The sequence below is a fragment of the Ascaphus truei genome, chromosome 1 (genome assembly GCF_040206685.1).
Source record: "Ascaphus truei isolate aAscTru1 chromosome 1, aAscTru1.hap1, whole genome shotgun sequence".
Taxonomy (NCBI): Eukaryota; Metazoa; Chordata; class Amphibia; order Anura; family Ascaphidae; genus Ascaphus; species Ascaphus truei.
The window spans coordinates 44,525,507-44,551,595 of record NC_134483.1 but is presented as its reverse complement, the minus strand read 5'-3'; the positions used below and the strand labels follow the sequence as shown (position 1 = coordinate 44,551,595).

At 44.4% G+C, this 26,089-nt stretch overlaps 1 protein-coding gene across 2 annotated transcripts in view; it reads left to right on the top strand.

The window, feature by feature from the left end:
- The first annotated feature begins 11,843 nt into the window (after nt 1-11,843).
- The window catches only part of ALPK2 (alpha kinase 2), a 144,065-nt gene continuing 129,819 nt past the window's right edge, over nt 11,844-26,089 (top strand). Inside the window, exon 1 of one of the 2 annotated variants that reach the window (XM_075587205.1) lies at nt 11,844-11,906. The gene's annotated coding sequence lies outside the window, so the exon portion shown is untranslated. Of the gene's footprint in view, nt 11,907-21,901; nt 22,040-26,089 lie in introns of those variants that run through there. The other variant, XM_075587214.1, reaches the window with a different exon arrangement.

Genomic DNA, 26,089 nt, shown 5'->3' with positions numbered 1-26,089 from the left:
CATCTGTTAGCCCATTGAAGAGGTTTGCAGCACATACCGGGCTTCTCTTCATTAGCTGTGAATACAGCTTTGAGCTGCGTGGCTCACACTCCTTTTTCCCCCTCCTCCCCCCAGGATTCGCAAGCGGGTAACCGTGAGTACTTTATAGGCAAGTTATTGGTGCTATACAAAACTAACCAGTTGCCTATTTGACTTTATTATTGTCATTACTATACATTGGTGGATTTGTGGAGGGGCAACACATTGACATTATGGATATATACATCTTTTCCTAAAGGATCTTCAGTCACCAAATTTGCATATTCATATGTTTTCATTGAGCTCCCATATTTTTTAGGGCTGGCATCAGCCCTGAGCACAAATTCCATTCACCAGAACAAGCTACTTGCACCCTGGGCTGACCCATAACCTATTATTTGGAAGGTAAATTATATTAACTACTGTATGTGGTGGTGTTAGTTACTGATCAAGTTAGGCAGAGAACATAACCGATTAATATGCTAAAAGCTCATGCAAGTGAGCCAGTGTTGATGGCTGTCTATAGCCCACCTATGGGAGATAAGGAGGGCCCCCCTCTGCCTGATCTCCTTGGGGAAGCCCAGCAGGGAGGGACAGTAGAAAATGTTGGTATAGGTACCCAGGTTACAGTGCCCCAAAAGGCACAGGTGACTAGCCTTTTGGGCAAATTCAGGTGATCAAAACGACCTGCGTAAAAAAAACCGTAGCAGAGTTGAAACCGAGTATGGACTGAGAGATTGACGAGATGCTAGCCATAGAGGTGATATCCTGCTCACAAAGTCCCTGGCCCTCCCCAGCAGTCCTGGTGCCTAAAAAAAGATGGCACTATCTGGTTCTTTGTGGACTAGAGGCAAAAGAGAATTGAACCCACTCTACCTACTAAAGCAGACAGGTGCAAACAGGGCAAATGACTGAACAATAAACAGGTGCTCTTAGTCTATTTTGCATTCAAACCCATTTGTAGACCCAGGCTTATGAGCGTGGATCACCTTTCCCTCTGTGTATAACACACTGGCATACGTTCTGTTATTCCATTTACCCCACATTGTCTATGTTATTTTCATGGTAACAGGGCAATGGGCTTTTCTGGCAAATATACCCATACATTGGCGCCAGAGTACAGGTTGATGGGTTTTACATGCATTGATGTTGTGACCACAGCCGAATCACTTGTCAGCCAATGATTTATTGGGTATGTATCACTCGTGACTCAGATTCCCTTTTTTTCCCAGTCCGCTGTGCTGTATTACTTGTTACTTACAGGTAACTGTTTGATTCGTCCACATCAGGACAGGGGTATACACACCGGTTTGGGCTGTGGTTTTTACTACGCCGTATACCCTAGCCACTTACTGGACTCACGCATGATGCGCTACAATTATTTCACCAATTTCTACTGTTATTACCGTCTGGTTCCAATTAATTTTATTACTTATTACTATTAAAAGGATTTTAAGTCAATCATATTCCAATACACATTGGACCAGTACTTTGCTTCTCACTGCATATGAACGGCTGATTTAGGTACCATCCCTACACAGACACAGAGTGCATTTCTTAGGGACTTATCCAGATGGTAGCGTCTTTGCGCCATCTGGTATTTCTTCTCCTATTCTTTGTGGACTACCAGCAATCTAATGCCCAGGCTGTTACAGATGCCTTTCCAATTCCCTGCATGCATCTTCTAGATGAGCTGGCTGGGGCAATGTATCTGATCACTATGGATCTGAGTAAATGATGTATGTATTTTCAGTCATGCCTTCTGGTATGAAGAATGCACCGGCCACTTTCCAGCGCCTGGGAAATTATCTACTGGGAGGGCTCCAATGCTATGCTAGAGCATATTTAGATGACTTGGCCATCTTCAGTAATACTTGGGAATATCATTTGTTGCATGTTTCTTCTGTGCTGCCCTGTATCAAAGAAACAGGGCAAACCCTCAAGCCCATGAAGTGCCAAGTAGGTATGGCTGAAGTAATGTATTTGGGACACCAGGTGAGGGGTGGTCAGCTCAAGCCAGAACCTGCCACAGTAGAGTCTATTGTAGAGTGGCCAGCTCCACGCACTCAAAAACAAGTGCTTGCTTTCTTGGGGAAAGCCGGTTATTACAGGAAATTACAGGAAATTTGTCCCTAACTATAGCGACATTGCCAAACCCCTAAAAGACCTGACGAAGAAAAGGCCCTTCAGCACAATAATCTGGTCTCTGGAGTGTGAGGGGTCTCAATGTCGCAAAGACATTTTGGCTAGCTCCCCCTTGCTAGCAGCCCCAGATTATAACAAACGATTCTTGGTTCACACTGATGCCTCCACATATGGCATTAGGGCCTTCCTCAGCCATGCGAGGGATTGGGTGGAATGCCCAGTAGTGTACCTGAGTCATAAGCTACAGCCCCAGGAAATGACATATGCCACCATAGAAAAATAATATTTAGCTATAATCTGGGTGCTACGCAAACTTAAAACATATGTATATGGGAGATCCTTCACTGTGGTCACTGACCATAACCTTCTCAGCTGGTTGCACAGCATCTCAGGGGAGAATAGGAAGCTACTCTGGTGAAGCTTAGTACCTCTTCACCATTCATCAGCATAAAAGGGCAGTGACCATGGCAATGCTGATGGGCTCTCATGACAGGATGACCATGTGGTCATGAAGGAACAACATGCCCTCGACTTGGGAGGTCAGAAGAGATCAGTGTATCTCGAAAGCTCGCACAAATAAAAGCATTTAGTTAGCCACAGAACGGTATCGTCTATTTATTTTACACATTTATATATATAAAAATTTATAGGAGCCCCTGATGAAGTCCTTAGTGACGAAACGTGTAGGGCGTTTCCCAAAGAGGCGAGTTTGTGGCTGACATTACTGCATGAACGGAGACAGTACCTTGGAGCTCGTTGCTATTTTGCTTGGGACTGCTGTCGCTTCCGGTTTTGCAGTTGCCTGCTGGTGAGCAGTGAGAGCTGTGGGAGGTGTTTCTGGAGGGAGTCTCTGACCGTGTTGCTGATTATTACATCATCTGGCTGCGGTGGCTCCAGTGCACCTTGCTGAACCAACGGATACACCAGAGGTGGCACCAACGGGACAGGCTGATACATTCCCTTCACAGCTTCAATGCGATTGAGTATATCTCATAAATGCTATTATTTTTACTCTGTCTGTGAGTGCGCTTTTTATATTTTACAATCCCATAAATACTGTTTTATACTTTATCACATTAGGAGTGCGCCTGTTTTTTCTTCTTGTTTTCTGCATATATTTATATATATATATATATATATATATGTAACCCCCTTTCCCCCTGCCTAGGCAAACCATGGGCGACTACTCGTGCTGCTAGTACCTGTACGCTCACAGGAGGCCTGAGCCTCCGCTTCTGAGAGCCTGGGGTGAGCTCTCTCTCTTTTAGTGCAGAGCCTCCACCAATGAGGGATCTCAGCGTTGGCGGGATGACACCTCATAGGAACCAACACAATCAGTAATAACACATATCACACACTATATATATATATATATATATATATATATATAAACTCGTTTTTACTGTACACAATATAACCATAAATCACACACACAGTATAATACACCAATACAATAACATAATAACATACAATAATATAACATCTTGAGTGGTTCCCCCAAAGTACTGAGGGTGCCTGGGCACCTATAACCCCAGTGTCCTCAGAAGCAATCACACCCATGTGAGAGGTAGCGCTACCCCCCTGTGATGTGTAGGTGTACGTTGGTGCATTCCTGGTCACAGGCCAGACCAGGAAATAAGGAGAGGAGGATGCTGGATCAGGTCCCATGCAACTCCCATCACACCTTATCCAGGGCACGGTCCGCGGTGCAATGTCCGGCTGGAGTGTTCCACCTCTGCTGCCATGTGCAGATCTGTCCAGGTTGCAGGTCGCCGCACAGACATCCATCCGCTGGCACTGTAGTGCGGGTTGCAGCTCTAATGGGGAGGGTCCCTATCTAGGTCCTTCCCTACAATACTCCAATCACAGTGTAGGATCAGGGACTATCTGGGGACTAGGGGTAATGTAATGGCCTAGTCCATGAGCGTACTTGCTCCTGAGACAGAACCTATCCCTTCTGAGGCTCCGTGAGGTCTCTCTCACGGGTTCTCCATCCGCGGAGGATATCTTATTCTAAAAGGCTGCCTCATCCCATTGGCTGGGACAACTCATGTGCTCTATTCCCTCCTCCGAGGATTCTGGGACTCGTAGTCCCGTTACATTACATGCGGAGCCATTCCAGGATGGCCACGGCAACTTTCTCCCGAGGCTTCTGGGAATTGTAGTTCCTGATTCCAAAAATGGCCCAGCGGGCCGATGCAGGGCAGCTCCCCCTCCTCTGGGCAGGTAAGGCTACATATATATATATATTGCCCAGGTTCCCTCTCTGGGCTCCACTTTAGTCCTCCTCACCTCCGTTCATCTCCGCTGTGGATGGGAGCGCTGCGGGTGGAGCAGATGCCACCGGAAAGGCTGGGGAGGTCGTTGGGAGAATATGGGGGCCACCGGAGTGGCGAGTGCCTCGCCAGAGCTCCAAAGGGAGCAAGTACCCAGGGCGCCACCATCTTGCCTTTGCGCACAAATGCGCAGTGTCTTCCCCTAGTGCGGCGGCCATTAGAAATAGCGTGCATGCGCAGAAGGTAGCGCAAGCGGCGGCCAATAGGGAAAGGCTCTCTGCGGGGACTACATGTCCCATGAGCCTCTAGGGCAGTGAGTCACATGGCGCGAACCAGCCAGTAGGGCTGTGAGAATCCCCTGCTCAGCTATGGATACATTTCGCATGTTGGGACCACGCTAGTCAGTCGAAAGAGGAACCCCCGAGAAGTAGGTAGTATCCAGGGAGCAATGCTCCCCTGGATTAGGCCAGATCTCCCCCTTAGGCCCCAGCTAGGCCCCGACTCACTGTAGCTTGTGGCTGCTATAGGGAAAGCCTATAGTCAGGGACCTTTCCTCAATAGCTGCATATAGTCAGGTACAGCACCGGTGAGACGCCACGTGGTGACTGCGGCCTGTGATCTGAGATCAGACCAGCTATGTGGTAAAGACGGTAAGGTGATATTATCCACGCCTGAATTCACCCCACGAGGAGGCGGACGTCATCGCGAACTACAACTTGGATTAGACGGATCCTCAGTTTTTCTGTAATACCCGGGTGCTGGAGCCCCGGGCAGGTACCTAACCAAGTGCACTAACACTCCACAGGATAGTGCTATCTCCAACACTTTGGGTGGGCCTTGACATTGGGAAAGGGACATCAGGGAATTGGTGCCTGGCACCCAATGTACTCTGGGGACATTCACTGTGGGTATCAGGTTGGGGTCTATTTTACTGTGTGGTACAGGGTGCCCATGTTAGTTCAGTAAAGGTTGTTAGCATATATTTGAGTGTGTGTATCATTAGTATTGTTCCTGTAAGGGTCCATCCCTCCATGTCGGGATCCCTTGCAGGTGGAGGCGCTGTGAACATAAGAATCAGGTAAACCCCAGGCTCCCAGCGGCAGAGGTTCAGGCCTTCTGTGGGCCACAGGTAATGCACCACACACACCGTAGTCACCATATCTCCCACAGGGTGGGGGAAAGTGCGCTACATACTGTATATACAGATATATAACTTTACCAACAATAAGTAACATAAACATAACATATACACACTATTACATTAATTACATGAACATACATTTGGTCATGCACATTGCAATGTGAAAACAAGAAAAACCAGCGCAAAACCTCATTGTGTAGTATTAAAAATATATATTAATTATGTGACAGCAAGTGAGTATCTCACGTACATCAAATTAGATCATTAAAGCATGGCATGTTATGGACATGTTGCCACATCGGCACATCAGCACAGCACACAGCAGTCAGGCAGATCGAAGAGGCAGGTCTCTTTCTCTCACAGGGAGCCGTCTCTGGAACCTCAGCTGGTGTATAGGTCATCAGGTAAGGAAGAGATGTTCACTTCAATCCTAAACAGCTCGATTCCTCGCTGGATGCGTATATCCGACTCATGACAGACCTCTGATGACGTCACCAAAGTTCCGTCGCGTCTTTCACCGGAAGAGGCTGGTTTGAAGTGTCCGCAAGGGTTTTCACTCGTAGTGAACAATCGTCCATAAAACAATCAATTGGCACTGGAACGCGTCTTCCTACGCGTTTCGTGATAGAGTTACTTCGACAGGGAATAATTAATATATATTTTTAATACTACACCATGAGATTTTGCGCTGTTTTTTTCTTTTGTTTTATTTAGTGTTTGTGGTTTGTGGAGCCAGTCCATGAAATACAGCAGCAGCAACCTCTCCATTCACTATACTGAATAACAGGTTTTATATTTAATGTTTGTAACACAGCACTCATATTGGTTTTAAGTGGATTTTTATCATTTAGTTATTGCACATAGAGTTGTTTATTTAATCACATAAGCATATCACTGTCTTGAGCGTGGTATCTTTCACTATTTTGTTGTCACATTGCAATGTGAACCCACAGTCTCCAGCCCCAGAGTCTCACCCACCCAAGGTGGGTACCCTGTGTGTGCTCCCACTGTGTGCGCTCCCACCGGTGGGGCCCTTGAAGAGTTGGGAGTAGCGCTACCCCTTGAACCAATATGATGCTGCCCTTGTGCCTTGTTGAAGCTTGTGAACGGTGGCCTGAATCGCTGGGGAGACAGGCTAATTATCCCCCGCAGCAGGACCTCAGTGTCTGATGGTTGGCTGGTAGGAGAACTGTGTGCTGTTGCTGCCACCTGCTGGTGTCAAGCAGGCAGACAAGTAGGGCTAATCTATAGCAGCAGATCATCTGAGTGTGTCTGACCTTAGGTGTGTCACTGCCGTGCATCAGTGCGGGTCATGTCTGCAGCCTAATTGAGCACTAGCATATAAACCAGTGAAGTTACCAAATGTTAATGACAACATGTCTAATAGTAAGACCAGTTTTAATGGTTTGAAGGAACGTTGTGAAAGTAGACATCGAGGGGCAAGAAGAGGTGGCTGTAGTTTTGGTCATTGTCGTGGTGGTGAATTGGATAACATTAAATCAGGGAAAGTTGGTGCTGCTGCTGTGCCTTCTACTCACAGCATGTACAGTATACGCGTAAGGGTAACGACACTGTCACTGAATGACAATCTCACTGCAGATGTCCACCTCCCACCCAGAAAAGTAGACAATGAACTTCCAGTTAAAAGATGTAAAATGGGAACAGGCTTCAAGTCAGCCATGGGGCCTGGGTACTAGTACCAGTAATTCTGAAACTAAAATTGCTAATGTGTGGAAGATTAGTATTGAGAATCTTAATGAAATTGTCAGTTCTAGGGAAAAGCCAGGCCCACCACCGCTACCACCAGCACCACTGACACTAGTGCCAGCTGCTGCTCTTCCTGTTACTGCTGTCTAGACCACTATTAAGTCACCTGGAAAAGGCTCATCCTTCTTGTCACATTCAAAAACATTCCTGAATGCCGAACAAGCTCTGGCATTGATTTCACAAGTCTGAAGAGCTGTCAGATAAAGTCAAAAAAAGAAGAGGGGGGGGGGGGGGGGGATCACTTGGACTTGATGACTTTGAGGAGCAGAGTAATTCATTCAAATAGCCCTTGTTGAGGAGGAACATGATGAGGATGTTAGTGATGTTGTGAAAGGCTGTGATTTAACAGAGGATGGCACTTGTAGCGGGCGATAATGAATGTGATAATGTTTCAGATGGAAGTGATGATACATTGTTAAAGATTGTAAAAATACAGATCCAAACACAAGTAAATTGAAAACTCCAAGTAGTAATAACAACCCTGTATATTCATGATTTGATAAACATAACTAATCCATCATCATCATCATCATCATCATCATCATCATCATCATCACCATCACGTATTTTGATCTTATTTTTCTCCTTATCAGCTGCACCCTCTTGTACACAGACGTCATCATAACTAGAACTGTTTAACCAGTTGTGGTTCTTGTTGTGATGATGTCGTTGACCCAGGGCCTATACCACCACCAAGACTGCAACATAGAGACAACCTTTTTTTTCAAGTTGAAAAGATTAGATTACAGCAACATGTATCCTATGTCGAAAAGTTGTGGAAAAGGTAGACTGGTCCTTCCCCCTCTGAGGAAGGCAGGCCACACAACTGGTAGCCTGAGATTGGGGCCGTCCCATGTGCTCTTCCCTCCGGGGGAGAATGAGTGTGGACCATACCTCTGCCAGGGAGGTAGGGAAAAGCTAGGACAAAATAGAGATAGAAAGAAAAAACAAGGAGCACTGCAACGGAAGAACTGGAGGCAGATCAAAAAGTAGAAAAATAAAAAAAGATTTATTCAGTGAACAATGCCCATGAGAGAGCTAAAAAGCACTCTGACGCGTTTCCTGCTGTCCTGGTGCTTTATCAAAGAGACTAGGGAACAGCTAGGACGGCTGCAGGTGCCCTTGGCCTGTAGTGGCGGTCCAGGGGCCATCATCCGGTGAATCCTGAGAGACTGTATTGGGCAGAACCTGCCTTGTTCCTGTTCCTGTATTGTATTGTATGTCTTTATTTATATAGCGCCATAAATGTACACAGCACTTCACAGTAGTGATACATGTTGTAATCATATAAATAGCAAATAATATAAATAACAGGTCATGGGAATAAGTGCTTCAGACATAAAAGTAACTAAGGAAGAGGAGTCCCTGCTCCGAGGAGCTTACAATCTAATTACTGCAGAGTATAGTAATAAACCTGTTCCTGTTTGCCATATACCTCCTGCCTGGTGCGTAACCTTCCTGGGGTGAGAGGTAATAAGGTCTACAATGGGAGATCACCTTCAGTTCCTGGAGCCTATGTCATATGGAGGCGCAGCACTGCTAAGGAGATATATGGGGTATGAACCCCAGAAGCCTGGTCCTGTGTCCCCACTACCATCAGCGGACGACTCAGCCCTCCTGTTGCCAGCAGGTATATGCACCATACACCCTGTAATGGCCCTTATCTGAGATCGGGTGGGGGAAACACTGTTACATTTATTTATGCATTTTGGCAATTATTCAGAAGAACAAACAATGTATTTCTCTGCTGTCCTTTATATAAGCCAATCAATATTGAGGTTTTTTTCCTCCATTCTTTTTATGTAAAAAAATTGAATAGATTAAGTGTTTATAACATATAGAACACAGTTGTTAAATTTGCGCAAATTATTGATTACTATGTCTGTTGGACAATATTTAATTATATAATTCTCTGTTACTCTATTTAGATCATATTGTAACGCGTAGCGCACCACAAACCAGACGCGACCACGAGGCTGAGGTAGGGAATTGTATAAACGCCAACCCACAACCGCGAGGGCGTGCCTAGAGTGTAGAATGGTCTTGCAATCCGGGTCAGGAGTATAGAAGGTAGAGTAGTCGTTATACTTGCCGGGTATGGATTGGAGAGTAGCGGATCGTTGGGGTACTTTGCCAAGGTCAGGAGTGTAGAATAGTCGTTTAGGATAGCCAAGGTCAGGAGTAGAGAGATCAGAATGCTCGTACGTAAGCCGGGTCAGGAGAGGAAAGATGCGGAGTCCAGATACGAAGCAGGGGTCAGGCAGCAGCAGGAACAAGGCAGGAAGCAGCAAGGTACAAGGCAGGATTGCAGCAAGGCACAGCGTCACATAAGGTTAAGCTCAGCGATGTGTGTCTGGACTGAGCAGGTATATAAAGGAGCTTCCCTCCAATGGGAAGTGGGGCGGAACAAGAAGGGACAAAGGGATAGGCTACTGGGTCGCGCAGGTGCGCCCTATTGTGCAGCCCGATCAGATCTGGGGGTGGAGCTTCGTCCCACGCACGTCACTGACGTCATGGGGTAACGACCCGATCGTGCGCCACTCGGACACTGCGCATGTCCATCATGTGAATGGGAACGGAGCCTGGAGGTGGGTTCATGAGAAGCCTGTCCCGCGTACGTCACTGACCGTCTTTGGAGCGGGGGCGGAGACTGAGGGCGGATCCGGTGATGCGGGTTGATTGCGCGTTGACTGCGCGCAGTGGAACCACCGTGGGATCGCAACTCCCGAGCACCAGGTGTGACAGGATGAGGAGGTGAGTTCCGGCCATCAGGATGGCGAATCCTAACACATATATGCTAATTCTAGGGACTTAGAATAATATGCACACAGGTGTAGATTTAACATGTCTCTCCTGATTGGATTCTGGTGCTATATACACCATGCATACGCAACCAGAACCCATCCCCTGATGAAATCAGCTTATCTGAAGAAATGCGTAGGGTCACGTACTGCTGTGAGAAGCGGTATGTAAAGGATTTTGAATCACTACACCGGAGAAGGAGTTTACACTCTGCCCTGAGGACTGGGAACTTTTCCTATCTGGAAAGCTGCGAATCTACTGCCAGTTGCCGGAGGACTCCCTAAAGTGCAACACACATTGGGAAGACTCGTGAGGAGGTGATCCCGCGATCGACCGTGCAGAGCAGATTGAGCAGAGCAGCGTCCTAGTGACATGTTGGGGTATGAGTTATCTCATAACACACCTAAAAACTTCAGATGTTTGTGAGTTTTAAATTGTCATTGTTCAAGACCATTACATTTTATTCACTGGTACTGTATCACACTAGGATCGGGCGCTTTTTCTTCTTTTATATATATATATATAAAAATATACAGTGTTCGATAAATCCATTAAAATACAGGCCCGTAGCGACTGGATTTGACCCCGTGGCGACCTTCTCATGGCCGACCCCAAGCAGGGCGGGATTGGGAGCGGGACTAGGTGGCGAGTAGATTTTTTGGTTCGGCGAGTAGATTTTTGGGTGATTTGTCAACCACTGTAAATATATATATATATATATATATATATATATATATATATATATATATATATATATGTGTGTGTGTGTGTATATATATGTGTGTATATATATATATATATATATATATATATAATACTGAGTTAAGTTATGGTGAGTAAAAAAAGTGACAAAAACCCTCCACAGGAAAGCAAATATGCAAATACAACTGTATGCTCATCTGCATGTCTTAGGCAGGTCTGCAACCCCGCCTTTCCCCATTATCACCCAGCATACAGCACTTCCACTGCAGCAAGGGATTCTGGGAAATGACATGCAAATGAGCACGCAGTGTCACTTTTTGCCTCAATAACCATTTTTAACATGGTTCCCTATAGGCTTAAGCTTGCTGCATGGTCACAGCTTTGAGCACAGCCAGGGTTAAGGTGCATACCCAGAAAACCACCCACAGACAGCTGTTTCGACCTTGATGGGTCTTATCAGTGTGGGGTTGATTTTAACTGGGTATGCAAAAGAGGCTATGGGATAGGCTATACCATAATACTGAGTTAAGTTATGGTGAGTAAAAAAAGTGACAAAAACCCTCCACAGGAAAGCAAATATGCAAATACAACTGTATGCTCATCTGCATGTCTTAGGCAGGTCTGCAACCCCGCCTTTCCCCATTATCACCCAGCATACAGCACTTCCACTGCAGCAAGGGATTCTGGGAAATGACATGCAAATGAGCACACAGTGTCACTTTTTGCCTCAATAACCATTTTTAACATGGTTCCCTATAGGCTTAAGCTTGCTGCATGGTCACAGCTTTGAGCACAGCCAGGGTTATATACATATATACAGTATATATATATATATATATATATATATATATATATATATATATATATATATATATATATATATATCATACATTATTACAATTATTCTCTATGTGTAAGATTACACTCTGAGAAGCACACATGGCAAGAGTGTCAGTTACATTTAGTTGGCAAACAGATAAAAATAGATCAAGGCAAAGCATTAAAGGTTGTAGCTATGATCGCTGTCTTTTGATCAACTTCTGCTCAGATGTAAGGTATGTACAAACAACGTTTTAACTCCTTGGAGATTTAAACTATTTCCCCTGATTGCTTCATTAACATCAACATCAGGGGGTTTGGGGCATTTTATCACAGGGCTCTTTTTCTTCTGGAACTTCATTTAAACAAAAATGTTCATGGTACTGTAAAGTGATGCCCGTATAAATTCATTATTGACAGACTACGGAAGCAGCCTGTTTAAAGCAAATGTCATGGCAGAAGATGCCATTCCTGTTCAAGTGTTTTATTGTACATATGTAACGATGGATGTATTGTACATGGCCTGGTCAGATAATAAAATGTCAAGTCTTGTACATACAGCATAAAAATATCGGATGGAGTTGTTTTGTTTCAAAATTCAGTATGAAGTCTGGTCCATTTTCAAGAACTGTCCTTTTCAAATGTTTTGTTTGTTTTGTTTAAGGAGCTTGAATCTTTCTGTTGTTATCTGACCTTTCTTTAACATTCCAGACAATTAAACATGCAGAAAAAAAGAAAAGTGGTTGTATGATATTAGTTTCCAAACATGTTTTATTTTCGAGGTGCTTAAATCAGTAATGGCTTTAAGATTTTGGTATTTTTCACACCTGTGCACTGTATGTTAGTGGAGTAAGATTTTCATTTCATAATGTGCCGCACTATCCCCATTTGGTGCATACAGCCCAAGACTAGCTCAATAGGCATCGTCTTTTAGACTAAGCATTAACATGCAACGTACGTAGAGTGAAACACAGATTGTTTTTTTTTATCTTTAGAGATCAATTGCAGTGGTTCATACAGTAGCTCTACCTAATTGCTACCGACCAAACTGCAAACATTGTGATAGATCGTGAAATGTGAAAATGGCAACTAAAGATTATCAACCTACTATAACAGAACTCTACAGGGACCCCAGAAACGGATCATGCCGGACCTAGCATTTGATATTCTACCAGTTAAATATCAATCATTTGTTTGTAACATAAGTTCAAGAAAACATGCAAATCTCCAACTTGGAATAGTGAGGTAGTACTTACATCTTCACACCAGGCCAGTTTGTCAATATTAGCTTAGAAAATGTGGTCCTGATATTGCCATTATAGGACATTGCTGGGTTCAATTCCCAAGAATTTTTAATTGCCCATTGATTTGATTGGCTCCACTGACCCATTGAAAATAACATATTATTTCATAGATATTAATATAGAAGATATTTTCTGCAGAGGTATAGTAGAATGGTAAAGGGGAATAGAATAGATTGCAGCCAAACCTCATATTTACTATTGAGATTCAAATACTTTACCTCTCCCAAGACTACAATGTGTTACATGTATAGAATTCCTGTAAGTTTAGAGGACAAAGCAGAATGGAGTCCTATGGATATCCCTCAGTACTAAGACATCTGATTATCATAAACAAAACAGCCTCTACTAGCCTGATTAACTGTTTTAAAAGTGAAAGTCGGAATAGTGTTTGACATTAAAATGTACCCCCATGAGAAATGGATGAATGGAACATTCCAAACGTTGGTTTGACTGAGAGGGCTGACAGCTTTAATACATTCATGTCGCCAGTTGCAGTGTTATATGTCTGAAAGTTCCATTTGTGAGGGATCTGATATGTGAAACACTAGGATCTGCCAGCTTTGCTGAATGGAGCATTCTGATTAGTCAGTGTCACTGCTCTGGTTTATAATTAAGCTATGGGAAGTTCTATAAGGTATTATGAGAATCCAATTTCCGAGGAGTCAGTAAAAAAAAAATGCTCCCATTATACTATTTATTCCCCAACATGTATGGACCATATGAGCTTTTCCATACATGTAGCCAGCGGAAGGTACAGAAAAACGTGTGCAGCCTTTGCAAAAGACTGCTCGAGCCAAAAAATAGATTTATCTTTTCTTACTATAATATCAAAAAAAATCTCTCACTTTCTTCTTATGTTTGATGCCATCATGACCAAAAGTGACAGGTGAAGGTGAGGAGGGATTGACAGGAGAGGGGGGTAAAGGGACGTAGTGACAGGAGAGGAGGTGATAGGGGAGTGACAGAAGAGGTGGGTAAATGGGGAAGTAATAGGAGGGGGGGTGAAGGGGGTAGTGTCAGGAGACGGGGGTGATAAAGGAACGACAGGAGAGGGGAGTGAAGGGGGTAGTAATAGGAGAGGTGGGTAGTAACAGGAGAGGGGAGTGAAAGGGGTAGTAACAGAGAGGAGGTGATGGGGGTAGTAACAGGAGAGGGGAGTGAAGGGGGTAGTAACAGGAGAGGGGGGTAATAAAGGAATGATAATATTCTTGCAACTTTTATTTTACTTCTCTTAAAAAGAACCTATTAATTCCTAAAGAGATTGAGTAGCTGTATTTACAAACAATTGATATGTGACCAGAGGTTCTTGTGAGCCATTACTTTAAACAAAGAAAGCAGTTGTACATATTTATTGCAATAGCCCTAACACTCACCATAACATCTGGGAAAGCTTCTGGTGCTTACGGCCTATAGAAGGTTTTCCATACATGTTAATTTGGCAGGAACGTTACACATGCATTTGGGTTACAACGGTACACCTGGTCAAGGTATAATCACCATTATATACAGAGATGATGGCTACATCTGTCATTTAACACTACTTTCACTGAGTTAGTGATCATGGCCCATATATATATATATATATATATATAAAGGAGGGTTTTTGTCACTTTTTTTACTCACCATAACTTAACTCAGTATTATGGTTTGGCCTATCCCATAAGCCTCTCTTGCATTCCCAGTAAAATCAACCCCACACTGATGAGACCCATCAAGGTCGAAACAGCTGTCTGTGGGTGGTTTTCTGGGTATGCACCTTAACCCTGGCTGTGCTCGAAGCTGTGACCATGCAGCAAGCTTAAGCCTATAGGGAACCATGTTAAAAATGGTTATTGAGGCAAAAAGTGACACTGTGTGCTCATTTGCATGTCATTTCCCAGAATCCCTTGCTGCAGTGGAAGTGCTGTATGCTGGGTGATAATGGGGAAAGGCGGGGTTGCAGACCTGCCTAAGACATGCAGATGAGCATACAGCTATATTTGTATATATATATATATATATATATATATATATATATATATATTATATATATATATTTTATATATATCAAGGCAAAAGCGGTATAATTCGGGGGGGGGGGGGGGTAGGCTGACCATACGTACCGTTTTTTTTCATATTTCCCGACCGTCCAGTCGTTTTAATATAAATGTCAATTTTGTCCCGTTTTTAATAAACTATATATAGTTTTTAATTTTTTGTAATAAACTGAACGCGGGTTGTTTATTTCTCATAAGGCTCTATGCTAATCAATGCGTACAGTAAAACCACTAGTGTGACGAAAGAGGAAGTTCCATTTACTTTATCCAATCAGGGCCAGGCTTCTTGCCCAGAGAGAGAACAGTGCTAGTAAGAGACAGAGCGAACGCGTTCTCGCTGCTTAGTACGATCGGAGTCCCACATTGTACTCATATCGTTGTTTCCTTAGCGTTGGCGGCTGGTAAACTGATCCTCCAAAACTGAACCTACTAGAAATCCATTGTGCTTCTGACTCAATAAAGTAAATGCACTGTAGTGGGGTGTGGGGATAAATAAAACTTTTGTTATCGTCTTACTTTTTCACGAATGCAGAATATTACATAACCCCGTCTCGTTTTTGCCTTCCCAATGTCCCGTTTTTGTCTCAAGGAAATATGGTCAGCCTAGGGTGGAGGGGAATCTGCACCATACAGTATGTACAATATCAAAGAAAAATATCCCATTGAAGTCAATAGGATTTAAAATTTTTTTTTTTTATATAAATGTTGTTGCCCCAGAATTGCTCTGCTTTTGACTTAATACACACAGTATACCCCCATATGCTTATGATCATAAATGTTTAGCTTGTATACATGCAGAGTTAGAATAGAGCTTTGTGTGTCTTTTCTAGTACACTGTCGTCTTATGCGGGCTAAAAAGCAATAGCTGTTAACGGTGCAATCTCTGATATCCGACCAAGAACAACATTTTGGAAAGAATCTACTGTACCAATCTTATCCCCTGCCTAAATCAAACTCTCTATTCTTAAAGAAAAGATTTGGTTGTTTTTTTGGGGGGGTGGGAGGGAGGGTGAAATTAAGCCCGAATTTCTTTTTCTCCGGGGTTCCTTGTTAAATGTTTCCTCTACCCTTATCTCACCAGTCCTTATTAGAGAATCAGACAGGGGGAGGGTGCATGTATCAATGCAAACTCTTGTTGAGTACTCAGGGGCGTCACACAAAATGGAATACGAAGAGAAAATAAAACATCTTCCAAGTTTCAGCTTGCCATGTTTACAGGCAAACATATGTTAAAATATTGTCTTGTTGTTGTTATTATGCTGGATTTCAGTAAAAAAAAAAAAAAAAAGCAGTAACCACCCCGATTTAACATGTCATAGCCATGAGTCCATTTTGGTCCTTGGAGGGGCTGCCCCTTTAACACAATATTTACAAGCTACGGGTACATAGACATCGTTTGAATCTTGCCAAGTCTATGCTTTGTAACTACACCTTTTACTTTATTAATGCAGCACCCCTATCCACCCGCCTTGCCCCCCGGGCTGCAGAGATAGGGTAATATGAGGTAGTTTAGACATAGTCTTCGTGAGTTGACAGGGTTAAGACCTGTTCAAAGGGTATTTAGCTCAGCGGTTACCTTATTCTTTTCAGGGTCTTGTTGGTGAATCCGTGCCAGCTTGTAGTAAGGAGTTAAACATTGGGGGAAGGGTGACAGGAAATTTATAACTTGAGTTTATTGAACAGCTGCATTATCCTTGACAATCAGGACAGGTTTTCAGGCAGAACAGCATCAATTTCTGGCATTTAGAGGAAGTCCCTCCCTGATCCCTACATAAATATGGGGAGGCATCTAGCATAACTTCACCCCCAGTCCTTTCTTAAACTGGGGGAATTAATAGATCAAACTCACTCCTAGGTCCCAACTTAAACTCCGGAGCTGGATTTCTTCCTGCATCAAAAGCCTATGTTCTTGCACCTCACTGGGGCCCTGTACTCTGGTATACTGTCCCTGCTGGTAAACAACAAAGATGGCTCAGCTGCTTTACTGTACATACCCCACAGGCCAGCACAGCCTGGAGACTCCCATAGATGGGCTAGAATTAGGGTTTCAAATAGCAAGGATCCCTGGTGTTAGGGATCCCTGGAGCCTTCCTGGTGGCATTGTCCTCCATGGGGGTCTGAGAATAAAGGGTGGGTCCCCACCTTTTATACCTAGTGTGTGGCTAACACTCTGCCCCAGTATCTGGACAGATTTACCTGTTGCCATTGAATCACCCCACTGACATGTGACCCCCTAGCATTTTCCAGACAAGCACAATGCCAAACATGTGCCTAGAAATGCAACATAATGGTAACGGTACTGGGGATTGTCTCACATGCCTAGCCATGTGGGATATTAACCCTGGCACTGCCTGCAGCTACCAGGCTGCAGGGCAAGGGGAATCTTTAGCATAATGCTACATTTCTTTCTTTCTTTCTTTCTTTCTTTACGTTACCTTTCCATTTTCTTTCAGCTTAGTTTTCCTATATAATCTTTCAACAAGTAATAGCTGTAAGAAAAATTAGAAGACTGACAGATACAGAGATGTAAAAAGTTTCTCATCTGTAACTAGTTCTCTTGGGTATTTTGTAATAAAGCAGACATCTGTTCAAACTGCTTACTGTATCCTTCATTTTATTCAATTTCCAAGTCACAGGTGCTCTGATCAACAAATATAATCATGTCAAATTATAACAGCACATTTGAAAACTTTGCTGCGTGGGACTTTGATAAATTACCTAATAGTCTCCAAAACATTTCTTAAGTAGCGCAGTAGGAAAATGAGGACTTATTGTTAGGTGAAATAAAAAAAAAACAAAGTGAAAGCAGAGATGATTCAATGATTATATTTCTGTAATTAACATCAATTAAAGAAGTAAGAAATATATTCTCTAGTAATTGCCCATCCACCTTCTTTACATCCAAGGTGCATTGACAGCTTGTATACAACCGCTTAATTCACTTTGTCTCCTCCAACTCCTTGCTCAACTTTCTGCAATCTGGCTTCTGTCCTCTACACTCCCTGACAGAACACTAACAAAAGTGGCAAATAACCTACTCATAGCTGAGTCTAAGAAACATTTCTCCTTATTGGCTATTGGCCTCTGTGACACAGCCCATTCCTGTTTAACGTCCTACCTCTCCAACCACTCCTTCCTTCTCTGGTGTCTGTTGGAGTCCCACATAGCTCGGTACTAGACTCTCTGTTCTTCTCACTCTATACCTTTTCTCTTGGTGAACTCATACACTTGGTAAACTCATAATACTGTACATGGATGTGGAGACTGAGAGTGGGGAAAACCCATGATAACTCCTAGCAGGCCTAAGGGTAAAAGGGTACGATAGACAGCACTCTGATAGTGTTAAATTTATGCAATTGCAGGGTGCATGGAACAAAAGGGGACCCTTATTCCCCTGTATAGTACTAACAAATCTACATAAGTACCAGCACTCACTGTCTAATAGCTAAATTATGAAAACAGTTGTAATGCAGAATAAACATTTAATAATAAAACAAACCAGAAATAAATCAAATGTGTTTGCAGAAACCAGTATCACAAATGGGCATGTCACAAAGTGAGGGGTGGGGGGGGGGGGGGAAAGGAAAAGGGGAAAAAACATGAAACACAAGGAATATACACAAAAAACGGAGAACGGCAAGTATGCTAGGGGGGCGACGTTTCGAGGGACTACTGTACTTCTTCATCTGGCCCATTCCCCCTGGTCCAAAAGGTCCCAGAGGTACTTCCCTAAGCCTCCCTTCCCCTATAACTGGTCAAATCAGACACCCCTGAAAATAGATAGCAAACATACAGTGTAGGCTAAATACAGCTAAACAGCTAATAGCAGGGCAGCAAGAATCCACTAAAGTCAATGCCAGTAGTTCAAGTACCACAAGAAACTGTGGGCAATGGTACAGTAAAGGCTGAACACAGCTTGCAAGAAAGCAGCTTGCAAAGAAGCACCAGGAGTCCACAACAGTCACAACCACTCCTTCCTTCTCTGGTGTCTGTTGGAGTTCCACATAGCTCGGTACTAGACTCTCTGTTCTTCTCACTCTATACCACTTCTCTTGGTGAACTCATACACTTGGTAAACTCATAATACTGTACATGGATGTGGAGACTGAGAGTGGGGAAAACCCATGATAACTCCTAGCAGGCCTGTTCTTACAGGACTTACTGCAAGGGAGGGCAGACTGGTAACCAGAAACCAGCCCTGGCTACACCTCTTTCACCGCACTCTATCTGCTGCTCCACTATGCAAATCCCTACACTGGCATCCCATATCGTCTATAAATATATTTCAAATTCTAGCTCTGACATACAGTACAAAGTCCTCACCTCAATGATGCTGGGAGTCTTCCACCTTATTTCTCAGCCCTCATTTCCAAATACTCCCCTAAATAACCCTCCTTTTTGCCCATGCCCTACAGTACACCTCTCCTCCTCCCTCTTACTACAGGCCACAAGACTTCACCTGGGCTGTACCCGCTCTCTGGAATTCCCTAACAGGCATCTTCAGATTCTCACCCCAGCTATCAAAATTTTAAAAGCTCCCTACAAATGAATCTCGTTAAGGTAGCCCATCTGACACCCCTCTGATATCCACATACCCCAAATCTAAATGGTAGCAGCTGTGCAGCTGGACCAAACTTCATCCTGAGATATAATCAGCTTCACAATGGGCAGCTGCGTATACCTTTTCTTTCAACTGTGCCCCTAATTACATCTAGATTGTAAGCTCTCATAAAGAGGGCCATCAGTACCTTTTTGTATTGGTTTGCGTTAGTTTTTGTTCTTTATTGTGTGTTATTCTAGTTAATGCTACAACTGTTCCTTCACTGTACCGTACTGTGGAATATGTTTGTGCTTTAGAAATAAATGATAATAATAATATCCCCAGAATAATGATATAATTGCATTCTGCCTTGTGATGTACTGTATAGCCAAAGTACTGCACTGTGTATTTCATTATAGAGCATGAACAGGACTTCATGGCCAGAACTCAGGTGGGATGATACAGTATGTTATAGACATCACATAGTAATGACTTTCCGGCTTTGCCTCTACAGTGCAGTATGTGCAACTCAGAAAAGAGCCGATGCCCTTGAAATAGCGAAGGGTTACTTCCTCTTCGATAAGGGCACCAAACAGGGCTCCAGAATAAGGAGATCACTGTAATGTTGATGACTTTAGGTCTATTGCACTCTGTTCCACATCACTCTGTTTCCTAGCAGTTAAAAGGTTAATAATATCAGTAACGTTAACCCTTTCATGAACAGGGGACACAAAAAAAAAAAGAGAACAAAAAAAAAAGGTTAGAAAAAGAATTAGTGTAGGATGCAGAGTGACTGGGAAAGTGTAAAAAGAACTCTGAGCAGAGGATGAAACTAAAGCCATGAAGGAAAGTAACAGTATATTAAAGGTGGAAAAACCCTCCACTGCCAAATGTGTCAAAGGTGAGAAAGGTCAGATAATATAAGAGCAGGAAGAAATGTAATATGTTCTTGAAAAGACTGCACATTCGCAAAAAGGGATCAATTAAGGAAAAAGCTACACACCAGATTTAAATGCAATGCAGGTTTCATTTGAAAAAAAATCAATCTATTCCGAGATGATTCCAAGTGAATACAAATCGTTAAGCTGTCCTTTCTCTGGAATGAAAATAGTGTAGTGAAATGCATCTCTTTAAGTTATTTTATTTTGGATGAATTTTACCTTGTTGCATCAGGAAGTAATAGATAGTGAATGTGTGGGTCCGTATACAAGAGGGAGGAGACAGTTAAAGCAGCAAAATGTGAAAAATCCATTTTATTTTTTTTTAAATTAATTATTCAGTTCTGTAGTATTAGATAATACTGTCTGCATTTTTTTAACTCCTAATGTCATTTTCAATTATGTACTGATAATCCTTGGGTTGCTACAGCAACCATTTAGAAAGTCATATCCACTTACGCTCTGACACACACCTTTTTGAGCTCTGCACCTTGGCAACAAAGTATCACAAATAGACGCGTTGCTGTGTTCCAAACAGCAGGCTGTTTATTGCTCTGGAAGCTGTAATAATAATGTTACACTTAGTAATATAATATTACATATCAGCAGCAGCAGCAGCATTCCACTGACTGCAGCACAAAGTTAGAAGGCGGCCGTTTCTTTAGGAAAACAATCAGGATTTTTGCATATTTATAACAGGAGCACCAAACGACTGCCAGTTTATGTAGGAATGTAGAATTATAGATTATCACAATGCTTTACATATAAAAATAAGAAAAAATAAATAAAAGGGGGGATGTACAGTAGTATTTATTGCTGCTTTAAGATATATTTTCTAATGGTTTTTAAAAAAAACTATAGTAACCTTGCTGTGATTTTCTACTAAACACAAACTGTTCAGTGGGTTTTTAAATGTTTACATAAGAATGTCATGTTCAATTAATTTTGTCTTGATAAACACGTTTTATATACAGTAGTACATTTCACGCTTGATACCCTGACCAATTAAAACTTTCAGCCCATTTTGGTAAGTTGGGCATTATTTAGCTAACATGGATTAAAAAAAACAAACCAGTCTAGTATTATTTAAACTAAAATATACCCGAATTTAGGTTTTCAGTATAATTGCAGTTTTTAAAAAAAAAAAACAATTTTTTATTGGAAATATTGTATAAATAAGAAAGGGAGGAGGGGAAAGGGGCGCAGGAAATAAAAATGGGTAGGGGAAGGGAAGTTACATATTACAGTACAGAGTAAGGCTTATGGGAAACATCAATTTTCGGTCGTAGCGCCAAAAGATTAACGCTGCGCGGTGTCCCATTCAGAAGCATTGGCCCCCCCCGCAGCGCGATTACCGGCAGACACTGCACCGCAGAATTTTGCTCGTTCGTACGCGGTGCCAGGGACAGAAAGTCTTACTACATCTGTAGGAGTAACATGGGCAGAAGCTAACAAGACCTCGCTTTGGAGGAGAGGAGAAGATCATCGCCAGGGATGAATCCTGGGGACCAGACACGGCAGAATATGTGGAATCTGTTGCAGACTAAGCGGGTAAACTTCCCAAGTTGTATTAATAATTTGCAGAACACATGTTCTGGTCTGTGCTGGGCCCAGTGCCAACTATCTAGTTGCTAAACAATATTTGAAGCCAAGGTATTTTCCGTCCTTATGGGGTCTATGTAGTAAGCAGAGCCACGGGTGTCTTAAGATGGGCATGTTTCAAATGTAGCTTACTATGAGAGTAATAGCGTCCCATATAGGGATTAATATAGGACAGGCCTGCACAACTCCAGTCATCGAGGGCCACAAACAGGCCAGGTTTTCAGGATATCCCTACTTCAGCAAGCTGGCTCAATTAGTGGCTCAGTCATACTGAGGACTGGAGTTGTGCAGGTCTGTTATAGGACAAGTCCACCACATCGGTGAAGGAGTTTAAAGCTGTTACTTTAATAGTGGTACAAACCGAGTTCTTTGCTGTACAGTCCCATATACAGTATCTGACCTGTCCTCTCCCAAGTCCCTCTGCAAGGCAGACATGAAATAGTTGTCTTTGCTAGAACTGTCTGTTACTGTAGTGTAGCCAGGTTCGCCCTTTTGCTCCGCGACCCCCGTTACCTCCGCTGATGGTGGGGGCTGCCGGAGCCGAGCGGCAGCCCCGCCGGTGTTCCTGGAGGGTGTGGGCCGAGCAGGGAGCACTCCGGTGCTCCGGCGGCTCCCGCGAGGGGCGTCGCCATTTTCCTTGAAGTTGCGCATGCGCAATGGGTCGCGGCAGCCGGTGGCCACTGTGGAGGTTGGCGCATGCGCAAAGAAAGTGCGCGCGAGGCGGCCATAGGGGAGAATAGCTCCCAAGAAGATACAGCCCCCAGGGTGCACAGGGGCAGAGTCAGGTGACGCCAGGTAGCCAATAGGGCTGTAGGATCTCCCTGCAGGGGAGATTGGATACATTTGGTGCACTGAGCCCACGCTAGTCGTGGAAGGAAGGAGGTAGGGTGCAGGAGTCACTGACTCCCTGCACTAGGCCAGCAGCCCCCTAGGCCCCAGATAGCCCTGAGTCACCAGTAGTTTGAGTGTTGTAGGGACAGGCCCCAGGTTAGGGACCCTGCCCCTTACTACCCAGAGTTAGTTAGGGATACAGCGGACGCTGCGCGTCCATCCAGAGGTTTGGGCTCAGACCTACGCTGCCGCTGCAGCAGTAATCCGGGTGGGATCGCCCCGGACGGTAGTTCCTGTATTCGTCAGCCTTCGGATCCTTTGTGAAGCTCCTTGGCAGGCCCGTGCACTGGAGTGCTCGGCAGGTAACCATCAACAAGTGCACCAACGTTCCTACATATATATTATTAATACGGGACTAGTGGCTGCGCAGTCACACATATCATCTCCCTTTAAGGGTGTGGGACATATTGTGTGGGGTTATTGGACACGGGTGGGATCACCCGGTGTAGGTGGGAGTATCCTGCGAGACGCAGTAGTCAGTGTCTCCTCTAGAGAGGGACACCTGTTGATATATGAATAAGTATATACAGTAAAGTCATTGGTTATTTTACATGCGGTGTGTGGACTGATATATATATATTTATCCTGCACGGAACCACTCCTCCTCTGGCGGGAGCCATCGCAGGTGGAGGCGTTGCACCACGAGATTGTGTGATATGTATGTACCCCAGGCTCCCCGAGCGGAGGCTTAGGCTCCTGAGAGCCACACAGGTATACACAGCAGGTTGTAGCATCTGTATTCACAGGGAATACCTGTTACATTTGGAGGCGCTGCTGAGAGAAGCCCTGGGGTGTCCTACTCAGTAGTTAACGTAGTATCCTATCAGTCAGCATGTCTGCGCTCACGCCCAAACAAGTGGCCGACTGGGCCGAAAAGCTAGGAGAGCTCCTGCGACACGTAGTCGCCGTAGACGGGGTACCTGCCAATGTATCCATGTTTACTGTCTGCAGCACAGTAAGGACATTACCTGGTCTGGCGGGCGCCCGCCTCATCAGCAAGCACTACAACATTGACCGGCAAGAGAACACCCTATTGCTGGCCACCGAACAAGCTATACCCCCTGATAGAGGCCCACGAGTAGTGTATCTACCAGAGACTTTACCGCAAGGGTGCCCTCTAATTTACCCTGGAACCGTTTCCAGTCACGTAACTTCCCTTACCAGACATGCGGGTTGGGAAGACAAAGATATGGCCGCCAGTACATCCATCAGATCAGACATATCCCTACCCCGAGTGACCTCTTCTGATGCTAGGCAAGGGGCCACCAGCTGGGCCGGTAGCCCGCCAACATCACCGGTCCCTAACCGGTTAGTGAACAGCTTCACCCCAACCCCTAACAGTCAGGGAGCGGGGATTGCAAGTTCCTCAGACAGTGGCGGCTCCATGTTAGGAGTGACATTCCCGCAGCTTGTGGAAGCGATAACTACGTCCACCCAAGCCCAAAATTACAGGAAGTTGAAGGCGTTTTCAGGAATGGTTCCTGTCCCCGCAGGCGAGGAAAGCATCAAGTCTTGGAAGGAACACACCCTCAAGGTGATCAATGAATGGCCCTGCTCTGAAACGGTTAGACGTCAGAGAATCCTGGAAAGCCTCTGACCCCCAGCAGCCACCATGGTCAGTGCATAGCGCGACCAAGACCCTGATCTCTCTGCTCATCAGATGGTAGACTTGTTAGTCCAGATCTATGGCAAAGATGAAGAGGAGAGTGAGCTGTCGTTCAAATATTACGGTCTCCGACAGAAGGAGAAGGAAGACTTGTCAGATTTTCTTCAACGAATCCAGCTAGTCCTGTGGAAATTGCGAACTTGCGGCCTCATCCTAGCCTCAGAGATGGGAAAAAATATTGGGGTAGAGCCCCAAAAATGACTAGTGCTACAGAGCATATACCCTTGAATTCAAAGGGAATATATTGTTGAATTCACTGCTTGAAACCGGAACACATAATGTCCATTGTACATGCTTGGAGCTTAGTCATTAACCCCTAGATGAACCACGGTTTGGCAGGGGCAAAGAGAGTTGTTTGGGAGATATCCTAGGACCCCTCCCGAACCTCTAATATGCACCCAGAACACTATGTACCGATGGTATTGGGGCAGCTCACTTAAAGCATTTTTGTACTCACGTATATCCTTATTTGTGACCGGGTCAGTGTGCTCCAGCTGGGTGTATGAAGAACGAAATCACCTTATGCCAGGAGGGAAGATGAATCAGCGGGCACTACGGTGCAGGAAATATTCGAAGAGGCTGGACTGTACTGTCAAAAAATCCTTTATTCAAACATGGTTTAAAAATTGAGAGGAGGGAAGAGAGCCCCTGCACCTCTAACGCGTTTCACTCGTGGTCGAGCTTTGAGAAAGCTCGACCACGAGTGAAACGCGTTAGAGGTGCAGGGGCTCTCTTCCCTCCTCTCAATTTTTAAACCATGTTTGAATAAAGGATTTTTTGACAGTACAGTCCAGCCTCTTCGAATATTTCCTGCACCGTAGTGCCCGCTGATTCATCTTCCCTCCTGGCATAAGGTGATTTCGTTCTAGCCTCAGAGATGGACGAATACCGGCGCAAGCAGTTCCTCCGAGGGGCCATTCCCACGCATCACATAGTGATCATGATCAGGTGCTCACTAATGGAGGGGCCTCCCCCTACCTTCATGGACATTTTGGGGATCGTCAAAGGGCATGAAGCCTATACCAAGCTGCATACAGGCACCAAGGTCAAAGATCCCCCTGCGAGTGACATCCCGGGAGTCTCCACTCGCCGGATCAAGAAACCTGTCAAAGAGGAAGAAGAGCCACCCAAGTTGCCCTCAACGAAAGGCCGGACTTCGGGGAGATCCTCCCCCACTTACCCAAGACGACTGGATCCTAAAGATATCGTCTGCTATGGCTGTGGACAGAAAGGCCATTTCTCCAGAGAGTGCCCTGATGGAGTCACCCAAGAAAAGAAAACGCCCAGTAAAGGAAGCCCGGCTAGGTCCATGATCTGTCGGACACAGACCACAGAAGCCAAGACATCCAAGGCCACCTCTGCGCCTCCCGCAGCTCCTACTGACCTAAGCCCAGACGATGGAATTCCGGCCGGGAATGGTTACTGTCAGGTAGGCCCCTCTG